Genomic DNA, 16,472 nt, shown 5'->3' on the forward strand with positions numbered 1-16,472 from the left:
TTCTAATGGGGACTTGCGTACTTTTCAGCAGCAAGAGCCTGTGTTAGGTGTTCTAAGAGACTTATGGGGTCAGAAAAGAAAGCTGAGTGGCCAGGAGCGTAAAACTCTGCCTAAACCTGTTTTGTCTCTGTTAAAGCACTGGGACAGTATCAGGGAGCGTAAAGGGTTCCTGTATAGGGTAGTTGAGGATGAGAAGCTTGGGGAGTGTTACCAGCTTTTGATACCTATCAGCTTGAGGAGTAAAGTATTAGAGTATGTACATGACTCTATGGGCCATCAAGGCATAGAACGTACTCTGCAGTTGTTGAGAAGCTGATGTTTTTGGGTGGACATACATGAGAATGTGGCACGGTGGATCAAAAATTGTCCACATTGTGTGCTAACTAAGATGCCGCAACCTAGGATCCGTCCCCCCATGAAGTCATTTCTGGCTTCTAGGCCGCTTGAAGTTGTAACTGTAGATTTCACTGTGTTGGAGCTGGCAACTTACAGGCCTGAGAATGTCTTAGTGGTCATGGACGTTTTCACTAAATTCACCCAAGCATTTCTGACTCAGGATCAAAAGGTGGATACCACAGCAAAGGTGCTCTTGAGGGAATGGTTCATGAAGTACAGTGTTCCTGAGAGATTGCATTCTGACCAGGGCCATAACTTCGAAAGTGAGGTCATAGCAGAGCTTTGCAAACTATACGGGGTAAAGAAAAGCCGTACCACACCTCATCATCCTAATGGAGTCGCGCAGTGCGAGCGTTTCAACAGGACGATGCATGATTTGTTGCATATGTTGCCTCCCGAAAAGAAGCACAGATGGCCAGAACATCTACCCGAGTTGGTGTATGCATATAAAGCGACACCTCATGCAACCACTGGGTATTCACCTTACTATCTGTTGTTTTGGATGGATCCCCACTTGCTCGTGGATGCTCTGCTGGGGCAAGAACAGACTGTGGACCAGAAACATGACTGGCTAGCTGTACACCAGAACCGACTGAGGGATGTGCATGCCAGAGCAAAAGAATACCCTGAACAGAAGGCGGCAGAACGCGCTGCCTGGCAGGAGGACAAAGTGTACTGTCCCAAAGTTGATGTAGATGCACTGGTTTACCCGAGGAACAGACCATTAGGCCGTAATAAGATCCAGGATGCTTGGCACTCAACTGTCTACAGGGTGGTAGAGGTACTGGGCAACACATACACTGTGGAACGTTGGGAGGGTGGGCCTAGCAAGAGGGTGAACAGGGTAGACATCAGGCCCTGTGAGAACCATCCCACTCCAGCTACCCGAAGGAGACTGCAAACTCCAGTAACTCTGGCCAGCTCAACCCTGGGGCATGAATCAGATTCTGAGGATTCAGAGAATGGTGTGATATTGGTAGAAGATATGTCAGAACAGGGTGTACAGAGTCCTGACCCTAGCCTAGACAGCATATCTTCCGAAAATATGACACCTTCCGGAACTGAGACGGGGGAGCCGATGATGGCTAATGCAGGGGCAGAGGTCGGTAGCCCTCTTGTAGCAGCACCTCGCAGGAGTAAATGAGTAAATGCTGGACAGCACCCCAACCCACATCGCGAACCAAGGTCAGTCCTTGACGAGGTCCCCATAAGTCCGGCAGCAGTGTCTGAGATACTGGCTAGTCTCAGTTCTCTTCAGAGAAGCAGTTAAGGAGGTTAAAAGTACCCTTGTAGTGAGCGAGTAATCGAGGATGATTACTTGAATGCAGGGGAGAATGTAACTGGGTGACCATTGGATCTTATTCAGTATTGTTAAAAGTGTACTTAGACATCCATCCAGGTAATGCTAGAATAGTTGTCTGTGCCTTTAAGGGAGGTGGTGATGTCATTACACACACACAGGATAGTGGGGAGACCATTTTGTTTTCTGAAGACGCTGGTGGGGCATTGGAATTGAGTTCCTCCCTGAGACTGGGCATGGTGAGGAAAGGTGAGCATTAATTGACAATATCCATGTAAATTTGCAAACTCGAGGAATTGACAATATCCATGTAAATTTGTTTATTCTTGTTGGAGAATCGAGAATATCGGTAATTTGACATGTTTGACATGTGGATGCTTTAGGTTTCCACGAGTGAAGAAATCGCTGCTGGATAGCGTGGCTTGTGCAAAGTTCCTCACCATCCAGGATGGTCAGTCTTCCTGTGATTTAACTACCAGGCAATGCCTTGTAAAAGTTGTGCCAAAGTGTACCTTTTGTCTAACTTTATTGTATCATGACTGATTGTGCGTGTAACTGCGTAATGTGAATGTTTAGTCTCTGTTCGGAAGTTCAGCACATGTGTACGTCTTAGATCAGATATATTCACTTACATTTTTCACTGTTATGTATAAGATGCAGGGTGGGTGGGATTCTAATGTTGTTTGTATTGTGTTCCCTCAGAATTGCCACTACTGTATTAATACCGTATTAGTTCTGGTATTTTTATACTGCATACACAATTTGCCACTACACAAGGGCATGGATCGAAAGTTAAACTGAGATTGTAACGACAAGAACTGGTTGTAAATTCATTCGTTTTGTTTTGTGACCTCCTCTGGCACTTAAACATTTAAAACAGATAAAGGAATTAAAACCCGATAAAGTATTTGTTGTCCTGAGTGTGTACTTTTCCCCAGGCTACAAAAATTAGAAAATAATTGGCTTTTGAACTGTTCTTGTAGCATTATGTTTATGTTTCATGTTAAAGGTTTCAGGAAATAGTAATGCTATTGACTGTCTCTTGTTGGAGATTGTCTGGGCCTTCTGTGGCATGAATATTACTTCCAACTTTTAACTCCATGTCTGAGTGCTGTCTTGATCCTACTGCATATATTGAATCATGAATGGAATTGAGCAAAGTGCAATCATTACCCATGTCACTAGTTCTAATCCTGTCAGAGAAGGAAAGCCATTGATAAAGCAGATGAAGTTATTGGGACTAGGATATTACTTTAGAACTTCACACAGTGATATCCTGCCACTGAGGTGATTGACCTTCAGCAACCATAACCATCTTCCTTTCCGTGAGGTATCAGCCTGAACAATTCAAGTGTTATTCCATAAGTGCCTATTAACTTCAGTTCTACCAAGGCACCTTGAAGCTTCACTCCACTTAATGCTGCCTTAATATCAAGAGCATTCACAGACACCATATTTAGATTATGATGACACGCAGTCCTCTTTTATTGTCATTTAGTAATGCATACATTAAGAAATGATACAATATTTCCTCCGGTGTGATATCACAAAACACAGGATAGACCAAGACTGAAAAAAACTAACAAAACCTCATAATTATAACATATAGTTACAACAGTGCAACAATACCATAACTTGATGAAGAAGTTCATGAGCACAGTAAAAGTTCAAAGTCTCTGAAATGTCTCACATCTCACGCAGACGGGAGAAGGAAGAAAAATTCTCCCTGCCATACCCGACCACGGTCCGACACTGAGTCATCCGAAAACTTCGAGCTCTGATCAGCTCTCCGATACCGAGTACTGAGCGCCATCTCTATCCGCACGATTCGACCTCCATCTCGGTCGCCAACAGCAGACAAGGCCAGGGATGTTGAGGCCTTCCCTCCGGCAGATTTTTGACCGCGCAGTAACGACAGCGGCGACCGAGTGTTTCAGGAATTTTCCCAGATGTTCCTCTGTGCTTTCACATCCGTCTCCATCAAATCAGAATTGTCCATGGCCCCTATTTAACGGATTCAATATCATTTTTCACCGGAGGGCTGCGCACGCGCAGGCACGCTGCTCTCTCTCCTCCCACCGAGAGGATTTCTGCATTCTCTGCTTTTAACAGGACAAAAGTCTATTGCAATGTGTCTGTTAGACTACTAACTGCACATGCCAGATTGTGTTTTGAAATGCACAGCAAAGAAAAAAAATCTCTTCAGCTTCTCACCAATTACTTCCCTTTTATTCACCTCCCTCTCTAAAGATAAGGCCCCAGTACCTCCTAAGCTTCCTGAATTATATCTTTCCTCTGTAACCTGGAACTTAAAACTCTCCCACCATTCTGCAACTTCACCATGAATTTCCATTAGATCTTTGCGCATTTTGCTCAATTTCTTTGATTGAATCTACCTAGTTATCCAAGCCGTGATTATTTTCTTCTCCTCTTCAGACAGCTTTGCAATATTCATTATCCACCTATTTACCAAATGAAACCACAATTAATTGCTTTTGTTTTCAGATAGAATCTCTAATGTCAATGTAGATTCTGAAATGTGCCTTGATTCTGGTCACAATTTTAGCTTGCTTTAAACTCTTCTTCAATTACTAACACATGGCACTGGTAGTCCACAGAATATAGCTATACACCAATAGCAACCATCATCCTATCCTTCCCTCCGCCACACTCCCTGTGACTTAGAGCTAGCTAGCTTGTTTCTCAATTCTGACGAATAGTTTTTAAACTGAGAGGTTAACTCTATTTCTATTTCCACATATGCTGCCCGATCTGCTGAATATTTTCAATGTTTTCTTTTCTTGTTTTAGACTTCCAGCTTCTGCAGTTTCTTTTAAATTTTCACTGACTGATTTCTGCATGGTCCAGAATTTCTAGTCATTGCCAATTTACATATTCACATGCAGAACATGCACAGCATCCCTTCTGTGATACTTACCCTAATGCCAGAGAGGCAATGGATTATAGAATAAGAACTCCTGGAAGTAGGAGCAGAATCGTAATGTACTGTTTTCTCCTACCATTCTGTGCAGTATGCCAACACATACTTTCTGCTAAGACAGGCCCAAGACTGTACACTTGAAGTTCTGTTAAACATTGGTGATCAATGCTCACTACTGTATTGAGGATGTCATACACCAGGAGAATATTTGTAGCAGTTAGTAATCAGAAAAAAAAAGTAAAATCACTCAAAGTTGGAGGGAAAACAATTAAGTGATTTTTAATTTCCATCAGGAATTTATACAAAGAATTATGCTTTTAATAAATGATGTATTAGTTGCCAAATTAATATATAATTTTTAAAAGATTAATCCTGATTAGAATTGTCCCCAATTGCCCAAGTATCTTTTGAGATTCAAAGTGCTGAAATTAGGAAAGGAGGTAAACTACCCATAACAAGAATATCCATCTAAGTAAACAAAAATAAAACAGTAATTTCTGTACTTTAATAACATACTAGAAATAATTGGCAGTAGTTTACATTGGAACTTAATGATGATTTGCCTCATGGGCTACCTGACAGTTTGCATTATATGACCATTTATGCAGCCAACCTCCAAATTACTGAAAGAGAATCCACATTGCCAAACCCTTTATTTTATTCAGGAAAATTGATTCAATTATCTTCCTATAAGCTTGTTTTTTTCTGAGGTCAGTTATAATTCCATGTGTTGCCTTTGCTGGAACATATCAATTCAAAACTGGGAGGACTGGAGGTGAATCAGATGGAGGGTATAAAAAGGGAACCACCTGAAAATAGAAAATTCGATAATTATACCATTCAACCAACACACACAAAATGCTGGTGAACGCAACAGGCGAGGCAGCATCTATAGGAAGAGGTACAGTCGACGTTTTGGGTCGAGACCCTTTGTCAGGACTAACTGAGAGAAGAAACAGTAAGAAATTTGGAAGTGGGAGGGGGAGATCCAAAATGATAGGAGAAGACAGGAGGGGGAGGGGTGGAGCTAAGAGCTGGAAAGTTGATTGGCAAAAGGGATACAGAGCTGAAGAAGGGGGAGGATCATGGGACGGGAGGCCTAGGGAGAAAGAAAGAGTGAGGGGAGCACCAGAGGAAGATGGAGAGCAGGCAAGGAGTCATTGTGAGAGGGACAGAGAGAGAAAAAAGGAAAAAGTAATAAACAAACAAACAAATAAATAAATAAGGGATGGGGTGTGAAGGGGAGGAGGGGCATTAACAGAAGTTAGAGAAGTCGATGTCCATGCCATCAGGTGGGAGGCTACCCAGACGGAATATAAGGTCTTGTTCCTCCAACCTGAGTGTGGCTTCATCTTTACAGTAGAGGAGGCCATGGATAGACATATCAGAATGGGAATGGGACGTGGAATTAAAATGTGTGGCCACTGGAACAACCATTGTTGTCTTTCCTGGTGGACGAAAGATACTGTTTCTCCAGTCTGCATTTGGCTTCATCCTGGCAGTAGAGTTAGCCAAGGTGGACAGGTCAGTAGGAAAATAAGAAGGAGAGGTGAAATGTTCTGCAGCTGGGAATTCAGTATGGGCATTATGGACTGAGCATTGGTGCTGTGAAACAGTTGCCCAGTCTGTGCTTGGTCCTGCCAATGTAGAGGAGGTTCCATTTGGAGCATCAAATGCAGGAGATGAAACTGTTAGAGATGTGTGTGAACCTTTGCCTCATCTGGAAGGACTAGTTATGTCCTTGGACGATGTCGATGATGATGAGGGAAGAGATGGAAGGACAAGTTTTATATCTATGGCATGGTAGGGGAAAATGCTAGGGCTCAGGAAGAGATAGTTGTGGAGAGATAAGCAGACCAGGGTGTCACAGAAGGAGTGGTCCCTGTGGAAGGCAGAAACTGGTGGGGAGAAGATCTAGCTGATAGTGGGATTTCATTGTAGTTGGCCCAATTGAAGGATAATCTGCTGGATGTAAAAGTTTATCAGGTGACGTGTAAGGACACAGGGAATGATATCTCTGATCTGACTGGAAAAGTGAAAGGACACAGGGAATTATATCTCTGATCTGACTGGAAGAACACTGGCTGAGTGTAGAAGTATGAGAAGCAGAGGAGATGCAAGGTCAGGCCCCATCGACCACAGCAGAAGGGAAGCCACCCTTTCTGAAAAAGGTGTGATCTGCGACAGTGTGGACAAAGATGGCCTGGTGTTTGTCAGTGGAGTCATGTTCCAGAGGTTGGTAGGAGAAGTATCCAAGAGCTGACATCTGGCCTCTGCAATATAGTGGTCAGTCCATCAGATTACAACAATATTGCCTTTGCAGGTTTGATGACAAGGTTGTGGTTGGTGTGCGGTGAATGGAGGGATGCATGTTTTGGTGGTGGGGGTTCAGGTTGGAGAGGGCCAGGGGAGTGGTGAAGCTGAGGCAATTGTTATCATGGTGGCAAATGGAGATGAAAAGGTCAAGAGAGAGTAAAAGGCCCAAAAGGGTGTACAAGTGGAAATGGAGCTTTGGACACATGAGAAGGAGTCATCTGTGTGTGTGTGTGGGGGGGGGGGGGTGTTGGATATGAGGTCTCTTTGACAAATAAATAGGCATGGAGACAGGCAATGGAAGAAGACCTCATGGCAGACCTGAACTCATTAAGGTGTGAGTGCAGGAGCACATAGGTGAGGTCTTCACTGAAGACCAAAGCAGCAGAGAGGGGGCGGTCATTGGGAGGCGTGGGGGTGGTTGAGTGGTGAGATGATAAAGGCCAGATAGGGGTAGGAGCTGGGACAGGGATTGGGATCAGAAAAGGGTGATGGGTGGGGGATTGGGGTGGTGAAGGATGAGGTGGGATAAGAGGGGTTTTCAGGGGAAAGAGGACAAGATGTTGTGTAATATAGGAGCTGGGGTGGGATATGAGATCACGAGGTTATGGAGTCCAATACAAATTGGACAAATAACACCTTATATTTGCCTGGGTGGCCTACAACCCAATGACATAAATTTCCTATTTCCTATTTTAGTTAATCCCCCTCTTTGTTTCCTTTCCCCCCTCTCCCTTCTGATATCTGCATTTTTTTCTGATTTTAATCTATGTTTTGCAGTTAATTCCAGGCAGCTAACAGCAAACCACATTTTCGCTAAAAGAATGGTTGGTTTAATTTACTTTCCCTTTAGTTTTGCTAGAGTAAAGTTTCTGCACATCATATTTTCCTCTCCCCAGAGTTAACTCCACAGGCATGGGAAATACAAACCTTCAGAGTACTTACCAGTTTTGGCTCCTCACCCCAAATAAGTGAAAGCTGATAAGCAACAACCCACTTTGATGATCACAATCTCATTCCACATGATTGCCAAAATATTCTCTACCTTGTTCTCCATTCTTCTCCTGCAGAAAGTACACAGATGAACAGGTTGCTTTGTAATGGTCCCTGCAATATGATCCAGACCACACAGATTAATTTGGCCATGAATTGTTGATTTATTTGTAAAACTTTCATGTTGTTCCTTAATGTGTGTGTCTTCTCAAATCATACTTCCTGTCCATTCATTAAGAGATGTTGGAGTTTTCATATTTGTGCTTGAGAGCAAGGGTGAAATATAATTCACACCATATGAAGTAAAAGCAGTTTTTATGTACATATGCGCATGCGTCGGTCGTGCATGCAGCCTGGTACAGCCGTTCCGATCTATTCTTTTACTTTCTTCTTCTTACTTTTTAATTTACGTTATTTTTGTATTTTTTTTCTCACGGTAACACGTCGAAGCTGCACCCTCTCTAACATGCTGGTAGAGAGAGTTTTATTTGGGTTTTCTTTAGCGCTGGAAATGGTTACATCCTGACACGCGGGACAGAAGCAAGGTCGCATTGTGTATTCCACGGACCTGCAAATCCCGGCCGGCTTAGCTAACAGAGCAGCGGACACCCCTGCTGAAATCCAGAGGAAAACACACAGAGGATGCAGAGGGGGATCACAAAGCCGAGGAAAGAGGACTGGATCGAGACAACAGAGACCTTTGGAGAAGGGTTTGGTGGGTAATACCATTCCGGCTGACCGGAAGTGTACTGACAGCGGTAAGCGTAAAGGAGTTGGGTGCTTACTGATCTGGTTAACAACAGATGGTGCAATCTGGGGTATATTACAATGGAGGAACGTGTTTGCAGACTGGATATTGAACTTTTTACTGTTGGACTTCGGCCACATTCCACTGTGATACAACACTGGCGGCACGGGAAGTCGTTCCTGCCTGTGGCCATCGAACGTGCAGCTCCTCCCGTGGAGGGTCAGACATCCTGAACCAATAGACTGGTCCTGGACTTATTTTCCATCTGACATAGTTTGCATTTTGTTGTTTGATTGTTGGGGTTTTTTGTATTGCTATATTTATGCTCTATTCTTGGTTGGTGCGGCTGTAACGAAACCAAATTTCCCTCGGGATTAATAAAGTATATCTATCTATCTATCTAATTATAAGACCATAAGACATAGAAGCAGAATTAGGCCATTCAGCCTGTCGAGTCTGCTCCACCATTCCATCATGGTGATCCCGGATCCCACTCAACCCCATACACCTGCCTTCTCGCCATAGCCTTTGATGCCTTTTCTATTACTAATAATACAAAATGTGTTTAGAAAAAGCTCAATTAATTATAGGATAGTTAGTGGACTGCAATAATTGCTGATTTGTGTATGGCACAGTAGCACAGATAGTAGAATTGCTGCTTCACAACTCCAACAGCATGAGTTTAATCCTGACCCCTGGTGCTGTCTTGGTGCCATTTTTATGATCTTTCTGTAACCTTGCAGATTTCCACTCAATGCTCCTGTTTCCCCCTTCATTCCAAAGTTGTACGAATTGTTAGGTTGATTGGTCAGTGTGAAATAGCCTTGGCTAGTGTATCAACTTTGCCTTGTGGCATCAATACTATTCAGCTGCTTCTCCTTGTGGTATTGACACAACACGGGAAGCAGCAGTTATTGGTTATTAGCCGCTCTGCTTGATTGACATAGAGTGTGACACCAGGCGTTGCTTCAGATGGTGGGAGAAACTCTTGGATCTCACTGGACAGCTAAGGCCTGCCTTAAGATGGACAGCCCCCAGTCCAAAAAGATGATGTCCCATCAAGTCTACTTTCCTTACTGGGTGCATGGAGATTAAGTACTATTGGAACTGCAGACTGAATAAAATTGCACCAAGCAAAGCAACACACTGAAAGAGACCAGCTCTAAAACTGGGGTGTTGGCCCATTCGGACAAAGGTAACTGGCCTCTGTGATAACCTCCAAGCCATCAGTGATGCCGTGAAGACAGCTGCAATGAATGAGGGGCTCAGGAGACTTCACATGGACATAACTACCCTCCAGGGGACTTGAACTCACTAAAGGAGAAAGACCACACCTTCTTCTTGCAAGGCAAGGACCCTGACGAACCCAGAGAGCACGGAGTAGGCTTTGTAGTGTGGAACACATGGCTGAAGATGGTGGAACTAGTCAGCAATGGCTCTCAGTGACTTCTTCCTCTTCACCTCATCACCACTGAAGGTCAATTTGCTCTTGTCAGTGTGTACATCTGAGGCAAGGTCTGAGTTTTATGAGAACATTGCAGCCCAGCCTCCATCCAGAATATCCCCAGTAAGGAGCATCTCATTCTCCTGGGTGATTTCAATGCCATAGAGCCTGCAGATTGTGTCTCATGGCCATCCAGCTGAGGTCACTTTGGCATAGGCAAGATGAACGAGACTGGACAGCGGTTGCCGGAGTTCTGCACTATGGCAAGTGGATTCTGGTTAACTGGCTAATTGGGACAGCACCTTATTTGGGACAACTGATAAAGACCAAAAACTAATCAAGAAAATAGCCTGGATTCCCTTCTTTTATTAGGGATGCTCTGCTGCTTAACTGGGACAGGAGACTTGCCAAACAGTTTCTAACTAGCCTCAATCACGTGATTTATGTATGTGGCCATTAGACGCTGCACCATGCTCTAGAGCGAACAGTTTTCAAATAGTGTCAGAAGCATATGTTCAAGTTCAAAAAGCAATGATTTTTGTCACTGATAGTTGGCAAGAAATAAGCAGTAAGACAACTTAGAAATGTTTTGCTCACTGTGATTTCAAGTATTCAGGCTTGGAAATGCCAGAAATGGCCAGGAGTGAAAATGAAGTGATTTCACTAATTCAACAAGTTAGGAACTTTGAAGAATTTGAAGATATCGACAATCATCTTGAATGCTACAATGGAGGATTCAATCATCGATTGCATTGTATGAAGCCAGTCTGTATCTGTACTAGTCATTTACAGTCAATGAACAGAACATGGCAGCATGCTGTTTGTCCTTTGTAGGTGACGATGACGGTGAAACCTGTGTAGGACAATCTTTAAAGTGGAAAAACTGTTGCACTCTCTTGACCTTGGAAGTCTGGGTCCAGTGGTACAAGTAGTCATCACAAACTGGGGTCTTCCTTGGTTGCAGTGGATGACCATGATGTCTTCCGTGCCTCGTCATGCCCTTTTCTCTCCACAAAGCATTGCAGAATTGCCTCCCTGGCTGTTGGATCTCACTGTAGATCTCATCTGCCAAGTCTGCCAGAGCTCACTGCACATGTTTGGACAGGTATGTACTTATTCCACCAAGCTATGAGGCCTGCCAGCCACCCTCACCCGGTTTAGCCTGCCTTTCAAAATGATGTGTCGGACTATGACTGCTGTCACATGCAAACAGCCACTTGGAGCCACAGGTGAGAGCTGAGTGTCCGGTGGGGACCAAAGGTGAGTGATCTGTCCTAGAATGGACACAACAAATCCCTTCACCCAAGATGCTACCCTTCCCCATATACCCCTTACACAGCAACATACAGTGGATGAATTATTCTGCCGATAGCTGATAGGAACCAGTACAGTTTTATAATACTGAAATAGCACTGTTAGTGTTCTACTTTGTTCCGTATTTCTTTTAAATAATTTGTTACTGATTTGTCCTAACTATTTCCATGTAACTTCAGCTAATTAGAGCAACCGCTTAATTTGAACCAGAAGGTACTGGTCCTGATGTGTCCCAATTAACCGGAATCCACTGTATCACCAACTCAGACTTCCAGACCAAGTTTCAATGCAAGGTTTCCTGGAGATACCCTTGCACCAGACACTGGCACCAGCTGGATTTGATCCTAATAAGGTGCTCCTTCCTTGGCAGTGCCCTGATAGCACTCCCACCAGGGTCACATGATACCATGGAAGCTGGTGGTCTGTATCATAAGTTTTGGTTATGCAGTTCAACAGTTCACATAGCTGGGGTCCATCATCAGTGACAACATCTCCTTGAACACAGAAATCAACAAGCGCATCATGATGGCTGCAGCAACTGTTGCCCACATTACCACTCACGTCTAGGAGAACTCCAAGCTCTCAGTCAAAACGAAGGTGGCAGTTTGCAATGCTTGTGTCACCTGTACACTGCTGTGCAGCAGCGAGACCCGGACAACATGCACTAAGCAGGACAAAAGGCTCAACGCCTTCCCTTTAAGGTACCTTCGTTGCACATTCGGCATCTCCTGGAGAGACAGAGTACCCAATGCTGAGGTTCTGACTCGTCCCCCCCTCCTTAGTGTGTACACTCTGCTCTGCTAGCGTAGACTGCGTAGGCTGGGCCACGTCCGCCACATGTACGAAGCCGTATCCTCTACGATGAGCTGACTTCTGACAACAGAACTGCCGGCCAGCCAGGACAGTGCAACAAGGATTAGATTAGATTAGAAGGATGTCAAAAAGCAGGACATGAAGGTGCTGGACATCAACAATGAGTTCTGGGAGGAACTTACAGACAACTGCACTCGGCAGAAAAGCACCCTGAACACAACACCTTAAGTCAGGTGAAGAACTACTATCCTGGGGGGAGTCACATGGCTGGCAACAATCCTATGGGTTTTATGGAATGTAATAGAACAGTATTGAAAGCATTGACTTTGAATAGCAAAATGAAAGACATTGCATGGTTTATCCTAGTAAACATTTTTTATTATGAATAAAGTTTATTTTGACAGTCAAAAAGATTTCCTTGCCACCCACGAATGTTGCTCAACCAACTGAGTTTCTCCGGCAGATTGTTTGTTGTACAAAATTCCAAAATCTGCAAGCTCTTGTGTCTCCACTGAATAACGAAAAGACAAGGTAAATAATCTTCAGACACAGAATTACCTCATTTCCCATCACCAACATCCTGGGGTCATGATTAATGAGCGTGTTGTGTCCTTGAGCAGGGTACTTAACCACACATTGCTCTGCAACGACACTGGTGCCAAGTTGTATCGGCCCTAGTGCCCTTCCCTTGGACAACATCGGCGGCATGGAGAGGGGAGACTTGCAGCATGGGCAACTACTGGTCTTCCATACAACCTTGCCCAGGCCTGTGCCCTGGAATCCTTCCAAGGCGCAAATCCATGGTCTCACGAGACTAACAGATGCCTATATAAAGATTAATGAGAATTCAGCTGAGCCAGGAACATGAATACTGCGGCTACAAATATAGGTTTGGTCTAATATCCTGTGGTGAATAGTATCTATGACACCTCAAAGTCCTCTCAATGCTTGTATTACACAGGCCTGTCCGCTTGCTTGAAAGAGTACAGTCCCACAACTCTGGAGATGCTTAACATTCAGGTCAATGCAACTTGCTTGAATTGCATTCCGTCCATCCACCCTTAACGTTCATCTCAGCTGCATTGTGTCCAACTAAAACTACTGCGTACTCATTGGTTGCTTTTCTAGGTACCTCCTGGACCTTAATAAAGTCACCACTGAGGTGTGTGTTTGTGATCTTCTGCTACTGTATCCTATACACTTCTAGGTTCGATGTGTTTTGCGTTCAGAGATGCTCTTCTGCACACCACTGTTGTAATGCATGGTTATTTGAGCTACAGTAGTCTTCCTCTCAGTTTGAACCAGTCCAGCCATTTTCCTCTGACATCTCTCATTGACAAGGCATTTTTGTTCACAGAACTGCTGCTCAGTGAATGTTTTTTTCTGTTTTTTTGCACCATTCTTTGTAAACTCCAGAGACTGTTGTGCATGAAAGTCCCAGGAAATGAACAGTTTCTGATATACTCGTATTTCCTTGTCTGGCACCAACAATCATCCCACAGTCAAAATCACTTAGATCACATTTCTTCCCCATTCTGTTGTTTTGTCTGAACAACAACTGAACCTCTTGACCACGTCTGCATGCTTTTATGCATTGAGTTGCTGCCACATGATTGGCTGATTAGATATTTGCATTAATGAGCAATTACTCCACATATTACTTAAAAGTTCCTCTGAAACTTGTGACCTTGACAACCGAGAAGGATGAGGGCAACAGGCACATGAGAACCTTAAAATCAGTACACTCCCCTCCAAGTCATCCAAACTTGGAAATATATCAGCTTTCCTTCATTATCATTGAGTTTAAAGTCCCTTTCTCTCTCCCCAGCAATGCAGTAGGAACAAAACAGTGGAGTAAAGGGAATTACAGAGGCATGAGAGAGGAGTCGGCCAAAATTGATTGGAAAAGAACACTTGCAGGCTTGATGGCAGAGCAACAATGGCTGGAATTTCTGGAAGCTATTTAGAAGGCACAGGATATATACACCCCAAAGAAGAAGAGGTGTTCTAAAGGCAAGATGCCACAACCGTGGCTAAAAGGTGAACTCAAAGCCAACATAAAAACCAAAGAGAGAGAATATAATAGAGCAAAAATTAGTGGGAAGTTAGAGGATTGGGAAGCTTTTAAAAACCAAAAGATCGCAACTAAAAAGTCATTAATAAGGAAAGAATGGAATATGAAAGTACTCTAGCCGATAATAATTAAAGAGGATAATAGAAGTTTCTTCAGATACATAAAGTATAGAAGGGAGGCGAGAGGGGATATCAGACTGCTGGAAATCGATGCTGGAGAGGTGGTAATGGGGAACAAGGAAATGTCAGATGATCTGAATAAGTATTTTGCAACAGTCTTCGCTATGTCATAGTCATAGTCATAGTCATACTTTATTGATCCCAGGGCAAATTGGTTTTCTTTACAATTGCATCATAAATAATTAAATAGTAATAAAACCATAAATAGTTAAATAGTAATATGTAAATTATGCCAGGAAATAAGTCCAGGACCAGCCTATTGGCTCAGGATGTCTGACCCTCCAAGGGAGGAGTTGTAACATTTGATGGCCACAAGCAGGAATGACTTCCTATGACGCTCTGTGTTGCATCTCGGTGGAATGAGTCTCTGGCTGAATGTACTCCTGTGCCCAACCAGTCCATTAAGTAGTGGATGGGAGACATTGTCCAAGATGGCATGCAACTTGGACAGCATCCTCTTTTCAGAAACCACCATCAGAGAGTCCAGTTCCATCCCCACAACATCACTGGCCTTACGAATGAGTTTGTTGATTCTGTTGGTGTCTGCTACCCTCAGCCTGCTGCCCCAGCACACAACAGCAAACATGATCGCACTGGCCACCACAAACTTGTAGAACATCCTCAGCATCGTCCAGCAGATGTTAAAGGACCTCAGTCTCCTCAGGAAATAGAAACGGCTCTGACCCTTCTTGTAGACAGCCTCAGTGTTCTTTGACCAGTCCAGTTTACTGTCAATTCGTATCCCCAGGTATTTGTAATCCTCCACCATATCCACACTGACCCCCTGGATGGAAACAGGGGTCACCAGTACTTTAGCTCTCCTCAGGTCTACCACCAGCTTCTTAGTCTTTTTCACATTAAGCTGCAGATAATTCTGCTCACACCATGTGACAATGTTTCCTACCGTAGCCCTGTACTCAGCCTCATCTCCCTTGCTGATGCATCCAACTATGGCAGAGTCATCAGGAAACTTCTGAAGATGACAAGACTCTGTGCAGTAGTTGAAGTCCGAGGTGTAAATGGTGAAGAGAAGGGGAGACATGACAGTCCCCTGTGGAGCCCCAGTGCTGCTGATCACTCTGTCGGACACACAGTGTTGCAAGCACACGTACCGTGGTCTGCCAGTCAGGTCATCAAGAATCCATGACACCAGGGAAGCATCCACCTGCATCGCTGTCAGCTTCTCCCCCAGCAGAGCAGGGCGGATGGTGTTGAACGCACTGGAGAAGTCAAAAAATATGACCCTCACAGTGATCACTGGCTTGTCCAGGTGGGCGTAGACACTGTTCAGCAGGTAGATGATGGCATCCTCAACTCCAAGTTGGGGCTGGTAGGCGAACTGGAGGGGATCTAAGTGTGGCCTGACCATAGGCTGGAGCAGCTCCAGAACAAGTCTCTCCAGGGTCTTCATGATGTGGGAGGTCAATGCCACTGGTCTGTAGTCATTGAGTCCGCTGGGGCGCGGCGTCTTCAGCACAGGGACGAGGCAGGATGTCTTCCACAGCACAGTAACCCTCCGGAGCCTCATGCTCAGGTTGAAGACATGGCGAAGTACTCCACGTAGCTGAGGGGCACAGGCTTTGAGCACCCTGGTACTGACACCATCCGGTCCTGCAGCCTTGCTTGGGTTGAGACGTTTCAGCTGTCTTCTCACCTGTTCAGCTGTGAAGCCCACCATGGTGGTTTCGTGTTGGGAAGGGGTATAGTCATGAGAGCAGGGTGGGGGACTGTGAGGAGGGATAGGAGGGGAGAGTGGAATATGTGTTGGTTGGGGGCTGACAACGGATGACTCATGTGGGGGATAGGCAGGGGCCACAAAGTCAAAACTGTTAAAGAACAGGTTAAGTTCGTTGGCCCTGTCCACACTGCCTTCAGCTCCTCTGTTGCTAGTTTGCCGGAACCCAGTGATGGTCCTCATCCCACTCCAGACCTCTCTCATGTTGTTCTGCTGGAGTTT

The sequence above is a fragment of the Mobula hypostoma genome, chromosome 4 (genome assembly GCF_963921235.1).
Source record: "Mobula hypostoma chromosome 4, sMobHyp1.1, whole genome shotgun sequence".
In the NCBI taxonomy this organism is placed as follows: Eukaryota; Metazoa; Chordata; class Chondrichthyes; order Myliobatiformes; family Myliobatidae; genus Mobula; species Mobula hypostoma.